A 17,844-nucleotide genomic window follows, 5' to 3' on the forward strand; every position below is an offset into this window, starting at 1 on the left:
AAGGGAAGACAGCGACGACGTCGGGGTTCGCGGCCACAAAGAAAGCCCAAAAATCCAGCCCAAATTTTTTTGGGGGGGTGCACAAGGGGTGGTCGGCGGAGCCGAGGAGTGAACCAGAGCCAGTCTGGGAGAAGAGGGATAAACTGGAGGTGAGTGAAAGGAGAGAGTCAGAGCGTCAGAGAGTGGATGGAGATATTGGAGGAGAGAGAACAGAGAGAGTTGTTGAGTTGGTGGAAGATGCACGACATTTGCGCAAGGAGCGTGTTGTCAGTTTAATGCCATCTGAGTCAGCTCTCCGTACTCGTCCTAAGGAGTGTGCTATCAGTCTGGTCAAATCTGTGCCGGCTTTACGCACCAGGTCTCCAGTGTGCCTCCACAGCCCAGTACGTCCTGTGCTAGCTCCTCGCACTCACCGTGCGAAGTGTGTCATCGTTCCGGTACAATTGATGCCGGCTATACGCACCAGGTCTCCAGTGCGCCTTTACCGCCCAGTACGTCCTGCGCCAGCTCCTCGCACTTGCCGTGCTAAATGTGTCATCGAACCTGTACAATTGATGCCGGCTCCACGCATCAGGCCTCCAGTGCGCCTCTCCAGTCTGGTACGTCCTATGCCAGCTCCACGCACTCGCCCTCAAGTGTGTGTCACCAGTCCGGTGCCACCTGTACCGGCTCCACGCACTATGCCTCCAGTGCGTATTCACAGTCCAGAGCTTCCGGCGATGGTTCACAGTCCAGAGCTTCCGGTGACGGTTTCCAGTCCAGAGCTTCTGACGACGGTTCACAATCCGGAACCTCCTACGACGGTCCACAGTCCGGAACCTCCTACGACGGTCGACGGTCCGGAACCTCCAGCGACGGGCGATGGTTCGGAGCTTCTAGACATGTCGTCCAGTTCCGCTCCATGGCAGGAGCCTTCCTCTGTGCCGGTGCCCAGTCCAGGCACGGTGTTCAGTCCTGTTCCATGGTCAGAGCCTTATTCTGCGCCGGTGCCCAGTCCAGGCACGGCGTTCAGTCCTGTTCCATGGTCAGAGCCTTATTCTGCGCCGGTGCCCAGTCCAGGCACGGTGTTCAGTCCTGTTCCATGGTCAGAGCCTTATTCTGCGCCGGTGCCCAGTCCAGGCACGGTGTTCAGTCCTGTTCCATGGTCAGAGCCTTATTCTGTGCCGGTGCCCAGTCCAGGCACGGTGTTCAGTCCTGTTCCATGGTCAGAGCCTTATTCTGCGCCGGTGCCCTGTCCAGGTACGGTGTTCAGTCCTGTTCCATGGTCAGAGCCTTATTCTGTGCCGGTGCCCAGTCCAGGTACGGCATCCAGGCCAGCTTCATGATCGGAGCCTTCCTCTGCGCCAGTGTCCAGTCCAAACACTGCGTCCAGTCCTGCTCCATGGCAGGAGCCTTCCTCTGCACCGATGTCCAGGCCAGGGGTGGTGTCCAGTCCCGCTCCATGGCAGGAGCCTTTCTTGACACCGAGGTCCAGTCCAGGCACAGTGTTCAGCCCGGGTCCATGGCTGGATCCGCGGGATGAGCGGGTTCTTCAGCACGCACCAGAGCCACCACCAAAGCTGGTGGATCCGCAAGCTGAGCGGGTTGTTCATCCCACACCAGAGCCGCCACCGACATCGACACTAATCCCCCGTTTAGCGGCCGGAGTCCGGCCGGGGGGTACTGTCCACGCCCTGACCATAGAGAGCCATTGTTTCTCTATGGTGCAGTAGGTCATGGCGTGCCTAGCGGGTAATCGTTGTCTCTAATTGGGGATCATATTTAAGTAGTTATTTTCCCCACCTGTGTTTGTGGGATCTTGTTTATGTGTAGTTGCCTGTGAGCACTGCATTGTCTTCACGTTTCGTTCATTCTTTATTGTTTTTGTGCGATTCAGTTAAACATGTGGAAACCATATCACGCTGCACCTTGGTCCGATAATTCTTACGACGAACATGACACACATGTGTAAATGATTGCATGCATTTGTTTAAATGTAATGTTTAGGCTGGTCTATGTTCAGTTCATACACTATATGTACAAAAGTATGTGGACATCCCTTCAAATTAGTGCATTCGTGTCACGCCCTGGCCATAGAGTGGCTTTTATTCTCTATTTTGTTTAGGCCAGGGTGTGACTAGTTTGGGCATTCGAGTTTCTTTATTTCTATGTTTTCTATTTCTTTGTGTTTGGCTGTGTCACGCCCTGGTCGAAGTATTTTGTGTTTATCTTCATTTATTTGGTCAGGCCAGGGTGTGACATGGGTTTTTGTATGTGGTGTGTATGTATTGGGATTGTAGCTCAGTGGGGTGTTCTAGTTAAGTCTATGGCTGTCATGAAGTGGTTCTCAATCAGAGGTAGGTGTTTATCGTTGTCTCTGATTGGGAACCATATTTAGGCAGCCATATTCTTTGTGTGTTTTGTGGGTGATTGTCCTTAGTGTCCTTGTTCCTGTCTTTGTGTTTGCACCAGATAGGGCTGTTTCGGTTTTCACATTTCATTATTTTGTAGTTTCTTAATGTATAGTTTTTTCCTTCATTAAAATATCATGAATCATCATCACACTGCATTTTGGTCCGACTCTCCTTCACCACAAGAGAACCGTTACATGCTGGGTGTGGTTCTCAATCAGAGGCAGCTGTCTATCGTTGTCTCTGATTGAGAATCATACTTGGGTAGCCCTTTTTTTCCACCTGGCTTTGTGGGAAGTTGACTTTGTTTAGGGCACATAGCCTTTAGCTTCACTGTTTGTTTTGTAGTGTTTATTGTTTTGTTCGGCGTCTTTTCAAATAAAAATAATATGTACGCTCACCACGCTGCACCTTGGTCCTCCTCCTTCAACAGCCGTGACAATTAGGCTATTTCAGCCACACCCGTTGCTGACAGGTGTATAAAATTGAGCACATAGCCATGCAGTTTCCATAGACAAACATTGGCAGTACCAGAGAGCTCAGTGACTTTCATTGTGGCACCGTCATAGGATGCCACTTTTCCAACAAGTCAGTTTGTCAAATTTCTGCCCTGCTAGAGTTGCCCTGGTCAACTGTAAGTGTTGTTATTGTGAAGTGGAAATGTCTAGGAGCAACAACGGCTCAGCCACGAAGTGGTAGGCCACACAAGCTCACAGAATGGGACTGCTGATGTTGCAACACTCATTACCGAGTTCCAAACTGCCTCTGGAAGCAACGTCAACACAATAACTGTTTGCCGAGAGCTTTATGAAATGGGTTTCCATGGCCGAGCAGCCACACACAAGCCTAAGATCACCATGTGCAATGCCAAGCATCGGCTGGAGTGGCGTAAAGCTCACCACCGTTGGACTCTGGAGCAGTCCTCTGGAGTGATGAATCCCGCTTCACCATCTGGTTGTCCGACGGACGAATCTGGGTTTGGTGGATGCCAGGAGAACGCTACCTGCCCGAATGCTTAGTGCCAACTGTAAAGTTTGGTGGAGGATGAATAATGGTCTGGGGCTGTTTTTCATGGTTTGGGCTAGGCCCCTTAGTTCCAGTGAAGGGAAATCTTAACTCCACAGCATACAATGATATTCTAGATGATTTTGTGCTTCCAACTTTGTGGCAACAGTTTGGGGAAGGCCTTTTCCTGTTTCAGCATGACAATGCCCCCATGCACAAAAGCAGGTCCATACTGAAATGGTTTGTCGAGATCGGTGTGGAAGAACTTGCCTGGCCTGCACAGAACCCTGACCTCAACTCCATCGAACACCTTTGAGATGAATTGGAATGCAGGCTGCAAGCTACGCCTAATCACCCAACATCAGTGTACTAATGGTCTTGTGGCTGAATGGAATCAAGTCCCAGCAGAAATGTTCCAACATCTAGTGGAAAGCTGTTAGAGGAATTCTAAATTCCTATATGTTTTGTAGCCAAAACCAAATTCACACTCTCTCTATTTCATTAATAAGTTGTAAATGTATTAATTATGCATGAAATAGATCGAGACCAGTCTTAAAAGTCAGGTAACAGAGTTTAATTCAAGAGAGTACTTAAAATACAAAGAACATTACATTTTAAGGAGAGAACATAAAATGACGTCATCAGTTTCTCACCCTCTCTCCGATCCAAACAATAGCGCAGTGTCTTCAGATCTGGAGACTGTCATCTACTCCGCTCATAAAACAAACATTCCAATCTCTCTAAAAGATATACTTTTCTCCACTAATGGAACATCAAACAAACATTCTTATCTGTCTGAGAAGATATATGCCATCCCTCTCCCTTAAACCCGCAAGGTACAGACAATTCATTTGTTTTACCTACATTTTCGGTCCTAGTTTAACCAAGAACCCATACATTTTATACCATAACATAATAGTATTTAAATAAATGGTTCTAATTTAAATGTATACATAATTAATCATTTCGACCATAATTTCCTCCAACAAAAGCCTTCCCAGAAGAGTGGAGGCTGTTATAGCAGCAAAGTGGGGACTAACTCCATATTAATGCCCATAATTGTGGAATAATTATTAATTCCCATAATTGCAGCCTGTTTCTATGATGGAGGTGGAAATCATACAGAGGGAATAATAGCAAGACATCATGTGACTTTACTAGGCTATGAGATTACAGCAGATTACATTGTGTACACTCTGCTCTCTGCAGCCTTCTTACTGTCTCTGTGTGTACAGTAAATGTGATCTCACTGCCTGGAATGTGTGAAGACGAGACGTGAGCAGGCTTTTCAATGACCTTCATCGTGAAAGGGTCAGAGATCAGTGCTGCTGTCAGCTGAATGAAAGAACCAGTCAGAACTGTGAACTATTAACTAGTGTTCAAGTACATAGGGGATCTGAGTGTCTATGGGACTGAATATCAGCTTGTCTGCAAAAAGGCTCATATTTAGGAGTGTGTGTGTGTGGGGGGGTGGGGGAAATATATTTGGAAAGAGCCTCCCGAGTGGTGCAGCAGTCCAAGGCACTGCTCTAGCATTGCAGTGCTAGAGGCGTCACTACAGACCCGGGTTCGATCCTGGCTGTATCACAACCGACCGTGATCGGGAGTCCCATAAGGCGGTGCAGAATTGGCCCAGCATCGTCCGTGTTCGGGGATGGTTTGGCCGGGGGACTTTACATGGCTCATTGCCCTCTAGCGACTTCATGTGGCGGGCCGAGCACCTGCAGGCTGACCTCAGTCATCAGTTGAATGGTGTTTTCTCCGACACATTGGTGCGGCTGGCTTCCGGGTTCAGCGGGTGGGTGTTAAGAAGTGCAGTTTGGCGGGTCATGTTTCCGAGGACGCATTACTCGACCATTGCCTCCCGAGCCTGTTGGGCAGTTGCAGCAATGAGTCTGTTTTTATGACGTTCGTTAAAATCAATGGAATAGTCTACGAACGTCATAAAAACTGTTTCATTCTTACAACATTAAGTGAATGTCCTGAGCAACCTCACTTAAATTGTATGAATTTCATCACAACCATGCATATTTTGTGTTTTGGGAACCTATCTCTTGTAATGCACTCACACTGTTCCCAAAACCTAATTATATTTTCTGGGAACCTTTAAAGAGCTCAGAAAGGCTGTTCTGTCAACATTGTTACCAACATCAAAGGAATGTTTTGTGCACCCGGATACAAACATTATCTGAATGTCAGCACAAATGGACAGTTTTTGTGTTTTAGGAACCTATCTCTTGTCATATCCCCACACTGTTCCGACAACCTAAAGAAATGTTTTATGAACTTTTAAAGAAACAAAATAATTGTTCTGTGAATGTTATTGCAACATCAGGCAAATGTTTGTTTTGCAACCTGATAGAAACATTTACATAATCATCACAAGTGGACAGTTTTTGTGTTTTGGGAACTCTTATAATGTCCACACAACATCATGAAACATTCTGGGAACAGATTAAATGTGTACTAGAAACATCAGGCAAATGTTTTATACAAACATTCTATAAGCATCACAAAAAGACAGCTTTTGTGTCAAGAGAACATTTGCCACAACCTAACAAATGTACTGGGAACCTTTAAAGAGCCAATTTTGGTTTGCTCCACACAAACCTAAACCTGGCCTCCTGTAAGGCACAGGTACTGACAGCTACACCTCAAACTTCCTCAACAAGTACACTTTGGCCTTACATTATTTTCTTTTTTTGGACATTTTAGCCATTTAGCAGATGCTCTTATACAGAGCAACTTACATTTTCTTGCTGGTGCCCCGTGGGAATCAAACCCACAACCCTGGCATTGCAAGCGCCATGCTCTACCAACTGAGCCACATAAGACCCCATCCTCAGCTCAAAAGTGTGACCTAGCTGCCATTTTAAGCAGCAGTAAATGAAAGGTCAGTAGTTATATTGCTCATTACTTATATTGCTAGAGTGTTTATTACTTTATGAAGATTAGGCCTTTCAAATTTGATGTTGCCGGCCAGACAATAATTGCTGTAATGTCGTAATGTTGATTGGTCATTGTGGGTAGTTTCATTCTGATCATGGACTAGAACGGCTGAATCACTGAAGGTAAGGTAAGGTTCACCAGCTTTAACTCATTGTCTTATGGCTTTTCTCTCCATAGTGATGACAACTCTGCTGTTAATGGAACTCCATAACGTGATGATAATGGTCAACAGTGTAAAGGATGAGGTGTTGTGTGTGTTGGGTAGAGGTAGAGAGAAGTCTATGTGAGCAGAGCAGGTTCAGAGCAGGTTCATGTCAAAGTTAACCAGGCATGCTTATAGGCCACATTCTCCAGGCCAGAGCCATAGTTATTGAGTGCTAGGCATCCCAGAAAAACACAATTCCACCTCCCTGAATGCATATTTTGTAGGGCACAGGTTAACCAATTATTTTAAAAGCCCAGCTTTTTAACTATTTATGAGATGAGAACTTTTCCTGAGTCAACACTGTGTATTCTCGGCCCTCATTGTGCAGAATATTCCATTCATACAATGTGCTGTTGCAGACTACAGTAACACTTCATGCAATCTAGAGCACATTGTTTCTGCCTGCTTGTTTATGCAGCCAAGTGTGCATGTGTCCATGTGTATCCATGTGTATCGACAGTATATCAGTGGAGGATGGGGGTGGGGTGCAAGCATTGGCTGCATCTGATCATTTTGTACCCTGGTCTGTTCCCATTAACTGAGCTAGGCTCAGTCACCTCCTCATGGTATTGCTTTGATTTGGCACGGTAGGTACCGCAGGGAAGAGGATGCAGCCTGACATACTGTACATACACAGCAGTTGGGACAGCGTTTCCTAAACTAGGGGTCGCCTGCTCTGAAAATGAGGTCGGGAGAGTAAATTGGTTCATAGAACTGGGGTTATGCTAGTACCCTGAAACATGTATGTGTCTTCTGAAACATGTACTGTATGTGTCTTCTGAAACATGTACTGTATGTGTCTTCTGTTTCCTTCTACCTTGCCCACAATACACGCAGGACTCATTAAAACAGAGTAGACAAGACCAGGCCCTGATCTATTGAACTTCCCAATACCTTTCTGATGCATTTCATTTACTTCAAACCATACTCCCTTCAGATTGAAATACTGGCAAAAGTACCGGCAGACTGATTTGTAATAAACTGTTATAGCCCCAATAATAAAAAGTATACAATGGCTGTTGATAGCATTACTTCTTTTACATGGTAGGGTCACAAAACATTTTTTACATCAAAATAGGGTCACGGGCCAAAAGGTTTTGGGAACACCTGAGTTTGGATCACGTATTAACTGAATACTTGAACAGTTTATGCTCAACACAACCACACTGTCATGTCTCATGTTCCCACCCTGTTTCATCCATTGACAATAGGACAGGCATTTATACTGAACAAAAACATAAAAACAACATGCAACAATTTCAAAGACTTTATCAACTTACAGTTCATGTCAGGTAATCAGTCAATTTAAATAAATAAATTAGGCCCTAATCTATGAATTTCACATGCCTGGGAATATAGATATGCACCTGTTAGTGTAACAGTATAACTTTAGACCGTCCCCTCGCCCATACCCCGGCGCGAACCAGGGACCCTCTGCACACATCAACAACAGTCACCCACAAAGCATCGTTACCCATTGTTCCACAAAAGCCACGGCCCTTGCAGAGCAAGGGGAACAACTACTTCAAGGTTTCAGAGCGAGTGACATCACAAATTGAAACGCTATTTAGCGCGCACCACCGCTAACTAGCTAGCGTTTCACATCCGTTACACTAGTCACAAATACCTTTAAAAAAAGTGGGTTGTGGATCAGAAACATCAGTATAATTTGCCTCATGCAGCATGACACTTTGCATCTCCTTTGCATACAGTTGATCAGGCTGTTGATTGTGTCCTGTGGAATGTTCTCCCACAACTCTTAGATAGCTGTTTGAAGTTACTAGATATTGACAGGAACTGGAACACGTTGTTGTACACGTTGATCCAGAGCATCCCAAACTTGCTCAATGGGTGACATGTCTGGTTTGCAGGCCATGAAAGAACTGGGAAATGTTCAGTTTCCAGGAATTGTGTACAGATCCTTGTGACATGGGGCTGTGCATTATCATGGTGAAACATGACTTAATGGCGGCGGATGAATGGCACGACAATGGGCCCCAGGATCTTGTTACGGTTTCTCTGATCATTCAAATTGCCATCGATAAAATGCAATTGTATTTGTTGTCAGTAGCTTATGCCTGCCCATACCATAACCTCACTGCCACAATGGGGCACTCTATTCACAAACCGCTCGCCCACACAACACCATACACACGGTCTGCGGTTGTGAGGTCAGTTGGACATACTGCCAAAGTCTCTGAAATGGCTTTGGAGTCGGCTTATGGTAGAGAAATTAACATTCAATTATCTGGCAACAGCTCTGGTGGACATTTCTGCATTCAGCATACCAATTGCATGCTCCCTCAAAACTTCTACATAGGTGAACCATCTGTGGAAGGTTCACCTGTGTAATGATCATGCTGTCTAATCAGCCTTTTGATATGCCACACCTGTCAGGTGGATGGATTATCTTGGCAAGGGATATAAACAAATTTGTGCACCACATTTGAGAGAAATAAGGTTTTTGTGCATATGGAGAACATTTTATTTCAACTCATGAAACATGGGACCAACACTTTACAAGTTGCGTTTATATTTTTGTTCAGTATAAACGGCACACATTTAAACGGCACACAGTTCAGTACTCTTTGTAGGAAAACCGTTACGAAGTGAGAGAGCATTTCCATCCAGGTGTGTTTGCCAGGGAAAGTTGGTGAAGTGTGTGTGTTAGTGAGTGTGGGTGTGGGTGTGTGTTCGTGCGCATGCACCTTTGAACATCGGTGTGTGTGCATGTGCACGTGATAGGCGGAGCTCCTGTGTGAGCTCTTGTGAAGTTAAATTGAGTGTATTGCTGCATCTTACTTCCTGTTGGGAAACAGCATACTGTTTCTCCTTATTCTAATTAGAGACGTTGACAGAGAGGCTCAGACAAACAAACAGAGCACACAGGAGCCATCTGTGCCCCCAAGCACAGCTCTGATGGTGATTGAACCCAATGATGAAGTAACCCACAATGACAATGCAAACGCTTGGAAGGCAACAGACACATGCCATGCAATCTGGGCCTCAACATGGCAGGAGTGTGTGTGTGTGTGTGTGTGTGTGTGTGTGTGTGTGTGTGTGTGTGTGTGTGTGTGTGTGTGTGTGTGTGTGTGTGTGTGTGTGTGTGTGTGTGTGTGTGTGTGTGTGTGTGTGTGTGTGTGTGTGTGTGTGTGTGTGTGTGTGTGTGTGTGTGTGTGTGTGTGTGGCCCAGGTGGAAGTCCCTGATAGAGAGACCATTAATGTGAGTCTGTCTCTCCTGCTAAGCTGTGTGCTTTCAGTTGAGTAAAGCCTACCAGTCCTGGAAGTCCTGGCTCCTAGCAGCCCATCCTGTGCCAGGCTGAGGAGGGTTGGGGCTCTCCTGTCCTGACTCAGCCTAGTACACTACCACAGTCTACTGTATGTCTGGACAACAGTGCTGTATTCTCTAGTTGACTTCATTGTACTGGAATGTTCGCTGCACCTCTGTTCCTGGAAATGGTGGTGTTGGTTACAGAGTTCAGGACATCCCATAGTTACTGGTGTATGAATATTGTTGCTGGGTGAACACCTCTGCTAAAGCCCAATTATCTCCCTGATCGCTGCCTTACATCCCATTTAGAGATGTTTTGGATGTGAATAAAACTACAGCTGTGACCTTGCAGGAGAGATGTATTGCTTCCTGATAACCTCCAGAATCTCACTGGGAGCTTATACTGTTCTCACATCTCCAGAGTTCCCACCATCACATCAGTCACAGAGCTGTGAGCTTCCTCCTCCAGACCTGCTTTTGCTTTTGACGAAGAATGTTCTATGAGTTATACTTCTGTGGCATTCAAATCAAATATTTATGATTCCACTCATATTCTGCCACTTTTACGGATCCCTATACTTTCAGCACTCAATCTACCAAACGCACGTACTCAGATTCACACAAACAAACAAATGCATGCACACATGCACACCCACAACGACTTAAAGCACTTGCACTTTATTAAAAACCAAAAGTATATACAATTGAATCCATGCTTTCAGCAACAGGAAGTAGAGGACTTGGAAAACAACACAGAGAGTAACTTTAAAAACCTAGTCGATTCCGGAGAACAGATAGAATTCCTTCCTAGTGCTGAATTATACATTAGGGAGCGGAGCAGCGTAACTTTTGTACATGACTGGTTTCTGGGACAGATAATCGCTTTCTCTCTGGACTGGCTGACTCTCACCCCAATGTAGAATATGGCTAAGTGGCAGGGTCTGAGTTTGTCTGAACTCTGTGGACTGGATGTGCCATGAAGACCAGTGGCCAGACCAGATTGGACATTTCTTGTTTTTACACGATTGCGATTACGATGCATTTATGGCCAGAGTTATTTCCAGATCATGGGACCTGGCCAGAAAAAATCTGGGCCCTAGTTATAGTCACAACTAAGGCCAAGTCTTTTCTGGTCAGATCACACAGCCAGGAAAAACTCCTGGCACTCAACTTAATGTATACCAGAAATCTTGGAGAACATTTTACCTGTCTTTTCCCCTACGTTTCCACCCACCATTCCAATATTATGGGCAGTGCTCCTCTTGAGTATTGTTCATACAGCATAGTGATTACAGTAATACTGAATGTGTAAAGCATTTCTTTCTTGTACACAACTAATTATGTATGTATCAGTAATGCATACTGTACTGTATGAGGCTACAGAATATGCCTCCTGCTGTGCTACTGGTGTAAATATCTCCCAGTGCCCACTCCCCCCTGCAGTCTTACAGTCACATTCAGTGAGCCGTGCCTTAAGCGGAGAAGACAGAAGAGATTTCCAAGTAGTTGTTTGTGGCTGAGACACACAGGTCAGATCTATCTCTCTCCCACACACACATCACCCACCCATTTACACCCCCACCTTCCTGTACATACTATCTGTGTCCCCTTGTGAAACACTCAATGTGACACACACACAACACACTCACTCTGTCCCTGGATCTCACCCAGAGCTGGAGAGAGATCAGTTCAGCCTGAGTGGGCACTCCATGTTCCGTGGGAGCACTTCTCTCTCTGCTGACGGATGGGAGAGAGAGAGAGAGAGAGAGAGAGAGAGAGAGAGAGAGAGAGAGAGAGAGAGAGAGAGAGAGAGAGAGAGAGAGAGAGAGAGAGAGAGAGAGAGAGAGATGGCTCAGTGACAGAGTGGGGACAGGTGAGGGACACCCAAACACCAGCCTCAGTATCTGTGCTTACATTCCATGTTGGTCCCGTTCCAAGTCTCCGCTCAGTGGAAAAGGGTTGCAGGGACTCTGGCTTAAGTGCTCGATTTGTAGCTGTTGGAAGTACATTGTGTTTTCCCCTCAGGTCAGGTCACAGAGGACCCAGGTGTCTCTCTTTCCTCTATCTCTCTCTTTCAGGTCAGGGTCTCTCAAGAGGCTGAGTTACAGTACAGTGTACAGGGACATTTGATGCATGGAAAGTTTCTGTCCCTTTGGCCCTAGTCATTTCTCTTCGGAAGTTACATTTAAGTTAAGCAGAAACCCTGGGAAGCTCCCTGGAAGGTCCGGTCCCCTCTCTCCCTCTCTCTCTCTCTCTCTCTCTCTGTCTGTGTCTGTGTCTGTGTCTCTGTCGCTGTCTCTGTCGCTGTCTCTGTCTCTGTCTCTGTCTCTGTCTCTGTCTCTGTCTCTGTCTCTGTCTCTGTCTCTGTCTCTCTCTCTCTCTCTCTCTCTCTCTCTCTCTCTCCCTCTCTCTCTCTCTCTCTCTCTCTCTCTCTCTCTCTCTCTCTCTCTCTCTCTCTCTCTCTCTCTCTCTCTCTCTCTCTCTCTCTCTCTCTCTCTCTAAGGAGTGTGGACTCATATGATAAGCATCACACATCACATTTGCTGATTCCCAGGAGAATACCATGTGACAAATGGTGTCTAGAAACAAACAAAGTGGTATACTCTCTCCAGGGTAGCAGCAGCAGCCAGTCATACACAGACAGACACAGAAGGACTGGGGTGTCCAAGTGAGTGGGGGGGCTCTGGGCTGGCTGGCGGTTGGCAATGTGTAAGGCGTCCATCATCTGGACCAGGAGAGTCCCCCGGGTTGGCAGCGCTCTAATGAACCTCTGCCTGTGGCACTCCATCACCGTGACAATGCCCACTAATGACCACCGTGTTGGGTGTGAGACATCACAGCCCCTCCCTCTCCATCACAGCCCTGCCATCAATACAACACCCCCTCTACCTCTAGAGCCGTCTGTCACCCCCACTACAATGCCCGCCTGGGACTAACAGCCCTCAGACACCATACAACCATCCTAAATCTCTAACCACTTATGCTATATAGTATCAATCTGAGTTGGACAGAACGGTACTTAAAATATAGTCACCCGTGCCTCGAGTACCATTCTCCATAGTAGGCTAGTCATACCAATCATGAATATCATGTGAATAGAATATTTATTAATTTACAGATATAAGGTAAATATCTGAGGTTGAATTATAACCTGTATAGTTATAATACTGTATAATTATATTATCTTCTGCTCTCATGAAATGACTGTCATTGGCTGTGAATCATTATAGATCTCTTATTGCTTAACACACCTGCAACTTCAATCAAGCAGCCATCTCCCAGAGTGAGCTTTGATTTGAGGTGTGTGTGTTGTGTGTGTGTGTGTGTGTGTGTGTGTGTGTGTGTGTGTGTGTGTGTGTGTGTGTGTGTGTGTGTGTGTGTGTGTGTGTGTGTGTGTGTGTGTGTGTGTGTGTGTGTGTGTGTGTGTGTAGCCCTTCTGACAGTTGTTGGAGTTTGACTCAATCGGCATCTTCCAGCTCTTCTTATGTCAACACTTCTAAGTGTGTTTAAATAGATGACAGGATGAGATACTGTAGTGCACTATGTAGTAATACGCTGTAGTGTAGTACACACTGTAGTAATACGCTGTACTGTAGTACACTATGTAGTAATACGCAATAGTGTGGTACACTGTAGTAATACGCTGTAGTGTAGTGCACACTGTAGTAATATGCTGTAGTGTAGGACACTCTGTAGTAATGTACTGTAGTGTAGTACACTCTGTAGTACACTATGTAGTGTAGTACACTCTATAGTGTAGTACACTCTGTTGTACACATTTTTTTGTAGTACACTCTGTAGTAATACTCTGTAGTGTAGTACATTCTAATACGCTGTAGTGTAGTAAACTCTGTAGTACGTACTGTAGTACACTCTGTAGTACACTATGTAGTGTAGTACACTCTATAGTGTAGTACACTCTGTTGTACACTGTGTTTTGTGGTACACTCTGTAGTAATACTCTGTAGTGTAGTACATTCTAATACGCTGTAGTGTAGTACACTCTGTATTGTAGTTAGTACACTCTAATACACTCTGTACTGTAGTACACTCTGTAGTACACTATGTACACTGTAGTACATTATGTGGTACACTCTGTAGTACACTCTGTGCTGTAGTATACTCTGTAGTACACTCTGTAGTGTAGTACATTCTAATACGCTGTAGTGTAGTACACTCTGTATTGTAGTTAGTACACTCTAATACACTCTGTACTGTAGTACACTCTGTAGTACACTATGTACACTGTAGTACATTATGTGGTACACTCTGTAGTACACTCTGTGCTGTAGTATACTCTGTAGTACACTCTGTAGTGTAGTACATTCTAATATGCTGTAGTGTAGTACACTCTGTAGTAATAATCTGTAGTGTAGTACACTCTGTAGTGTAGTACACTCTATAGTGTAGTACAATATGTTGAACACTGTGTTTTGTAGTATACTCTGTAGTAATACTCTGTAGTGTAGTACATTCTAATACGCTGTAGTGTAGTACACTCTGTAGTAATAATCTGTAGTGTAGTACACTCTGTACTGTAGTTAGTACACTCTGTACTGTAGTACACTCTGTAGTAAACTCTGTACTGTAGTACAGGCTGTACTGTAGTACACTGTAGTACACTCTGTAGTGTAGTACACTCTAGTGTTGTACAATCTGTACAGTAGTACACTGTACTGGAGTACACACTGTCGTGCACTATGTACAGTAGTACACTCTGTACTGTAGTACACTCTGTGGTACACTCTGTAGTACATTCTGTTGTGTAGTACACTGTGTCGTACACTCTACTGTAGTACACTCTAGTATACTCTGTACTGTAGTACACTCTGTAGTACACTATGTACACTGTAGTACATTCTGTGGTACACTCTGTAGTATACTCTGTACTGTAGTACACTGCGTATTACACTCTGTAGTACACTCTGGACTAGTGGCATTGTCATGTCAGTGATCAAAGCTGCGACAAGTTGGTTTATAGCATTTTATTTACAGTTAATGATAACATAGGAATGGAGTGAACCTAATATATCTTCTGAGAGCAGCTCTCCCCTCCCACTCTTACTGTAAGCCAAACTGATCCATAGTCCTCTCCACAGCCTCTGTTTTATTCCCTCTCCTCATACACACAGGGATAAAGTGTGAGGTTGCTGCTCCAGGAATCAATCATTCCTTTAATTTCAGTCAGACTTATTACTGTTGGGAGCTCAGCAACTCAGCATCAAGTGCTGCTATGTGCTCTCTCTTCTCCCAGTTCCTCTCTGCTCTCTCATTTAGGGTTTAAATAATTATATAAGAATTATGTAGTAATCATCTCTAGTGCAGATATTGCTAACAGGCAGTTTTCCAGTCACCTCTGTGGAAAGTGTATAATAATATGAATATGTAGTTGGTGGTTTGAAGGATGACAGGACAACACCCAAAGGACCCAGTACATGACAGAATACAGTAGTGTAGCAGTTTCTCCATGATAAGCCTCTGCACTGCTTTGATATATGACTGATCTAGGATCTGGCATCACATCATCACACTCTCTCATCCACTGTCCCACAGCGAAGGGAATTGAAAATCTGTTATGCGCTTTTGCCAAATATGTGTGGAATAACTTTTAATAATTTAGTTTCATTTAAATGATGAACAGTTTTCTGGACTGCTACAGTAGGAGTAAAGTAACTATAACTCTCCTCTGTGTTCTTTCTTGTGTTGTAGACCCAACATGGACGAGGCAGAGAAGTACCAGCAGAGAGTGCAGGCTATAGAGGTGAGTCTATGTCACGGCCGTTAAAGGAAGAGGACCAAGGTGCAGCGTGGTTAGCGTACATTTTCTCTTTATTTGGAAAATGACACCAAACAAAATAATAAACACTACAAAAACAAACCGTGAAGCTGAAGGCTATGTGCCCTAAACAAAGTCAACTTCCCACAAAGACAGGTGGAAAAAGGGCTACCTAAGTATGGGTCTCAATCAGAGACAATGATAGACAGCTGTCCCTGATTGAGAACCCTACCCGGCCAAAATATAGAAATACAAATAATAGAGTATAGAATACCCACCCCAACTCACACCCTGACGAAACCAAAATAGAGACATAAACAGGATCTCTAAGGTCAGGTGTGACAGTATCCCACCGAACCCCGGCCGCAAAACCTAAACCTATAGGGGAGGGTCTGGGTGGGCATCTATCCGCGGAGGCGGCTCAGGTGCGAGACGCAGACCCCGCTCCACCACTGGCTCACCCCACTTTGGTGGCACCTCTGGCGCGGGGACCCTCGTCGCTGACCCCGGACTGGGCACCCTCGTTGTGGGCCCAGACTGGGCACCCTCGTTGCGGGCCCCGGACTGGGCACCCTCGCTGCGCGCCCTGGACTGGGCACCTTCGCTGTGGGCCCCGGACTGGGCACCCTCGCTGCGGGCCCCGGACTGGAGGCCGTCTCTGGAGGCTTCATGCCATGACTCCTCACTGGAGGCTTCGTGCCATGGATCATCACTGGAGGCTTCGGGCCATGGATCATCACTGGAGGCTTCGGGCCATGGATCATCACTGGAGGCTTCGGGCCATGGATCACCATTGCAGGCTTTGTGCCATGGATCATCACTGGAGGCTTCGGGCCATGGATCATCACTGGAGGCTTCAGGCCATGGATCACCATTGGCGGCTTCGTGCCATGGATCATCACTGCAGGCTTCGGGCCATGGATCATCACTGGAGGCTTCGGGCCATGGATCATCACTGGAGGCTTCAGGCCATGGATCACCATTGGCGGCTTCGTGCCATGGATCATCACTGGAGGCTTCGGGCCATGGATCATCACTGGAGGCTTCGGGCCATGGATCATCACTGGAGGCTTCAGGCCATGGATCACCATTGGCGGCTTCGTGCCATGGATCATCACTGCAGGCTTTGTGCTATGGTTCATCACTGGAGGCTTCGGGCCCTGGATCATTGCTGGAGGCCGGGTGCGTAGAGCTGGCACAGGACGCACCGGGCTGGAGAGACGCACTGGAGGCCTGGTGCGTGGAGCCGGCACAGGATATACTGGGCCGTGGAGACGCACCGGAGGTCTGGAGCGCAGAGCTGGCACAACGCGTCCTGGCTGGATGCTCACCCTAGCCCGGCAACTGCGGGGCGCTGGCACAGGACGCACTGGGCTGTGAAGGAGCACCGGAGACACAGTGCGCAGAGCCGGCGCAGGATATACTGGGCCGAAGAGTCGCACCGGAGACCAGGAGCTCTGAGCCGGCACAATCCGTCCTGGCAGAATGCCCACTCTAGCACGGCAAATGCGGGGAGCTGGCACAGAGTGCACCGGGCTGTGGATGTGTACCGGCGACACAGTACGTGTAACCGCAAAGCATGGTGCCTGAAGGGTCACACGCTCCTTAAAGCGAGTGCGGGGAGTTTGTTCTGGTCTGCAACCTGGCCAACCACCCAATGTTCACCCCCCCCCCCCTGCCTCTCGTGTTTGCGTCGAGGTTGTGAACCCCGGTGTCATCGTTGTTCTTCCCTCGCTGCCTCCGTCTGCTCCCATGGAAGATGATCCATTCCAGCCTGGATCTCCTCCCACTTCCAGGATCCTTTACCGTCTAATTTATCCTCCCATGTCCAGGATTTCCTCCACTCACTTTTCTCCCGAGCCCAGGATCCCTGCTCCTCCTGGCCATGCTGCTTGGTCTTTTGGTGGTGGGATCTTCTGTTACGTCCATCGCTAGAAGGAGACCAAGGCGCAGCGTGGTAGGCGTACCTTTTACTTAATTTTCAAATGACACCAAAAAACAACAAAATACAAAAGAACGTAAAGTTCTGCAGGCTCCACAGCAAATATGCAAAACAAAATCCCACAAACTAGGGTGGAAAACAGGCTGCCTAAGTATGATTCCCAATCAGAGACAACGATAGACAGCTGCCTCTGATTGGGAACCATACCCGGCCAACAAAGAAATAGAAAACTAGAATGCCCACCCAAATCACACCCTGACCTAACCAAATAGAGAAATAAAAAGGCTCTCTAAGGTCAGGGTGTGA

The sequence above is a fragment of the Oncorhynchus keta genome, chromosome 5 (assembly GCF_023373465.1).
Source record: "Oncorhynchus keta strain PuntledgeMale-10-30-2019 chromosome 5, Oket_V2, whole genome shotgun sequence".
Lineage (NCBI taxonomy): Eukaryota > Metazoa > Chordata > Actinopteri > Salmoniformes > Salmonidae > Oncorhynchus > Oncorhynchus keta.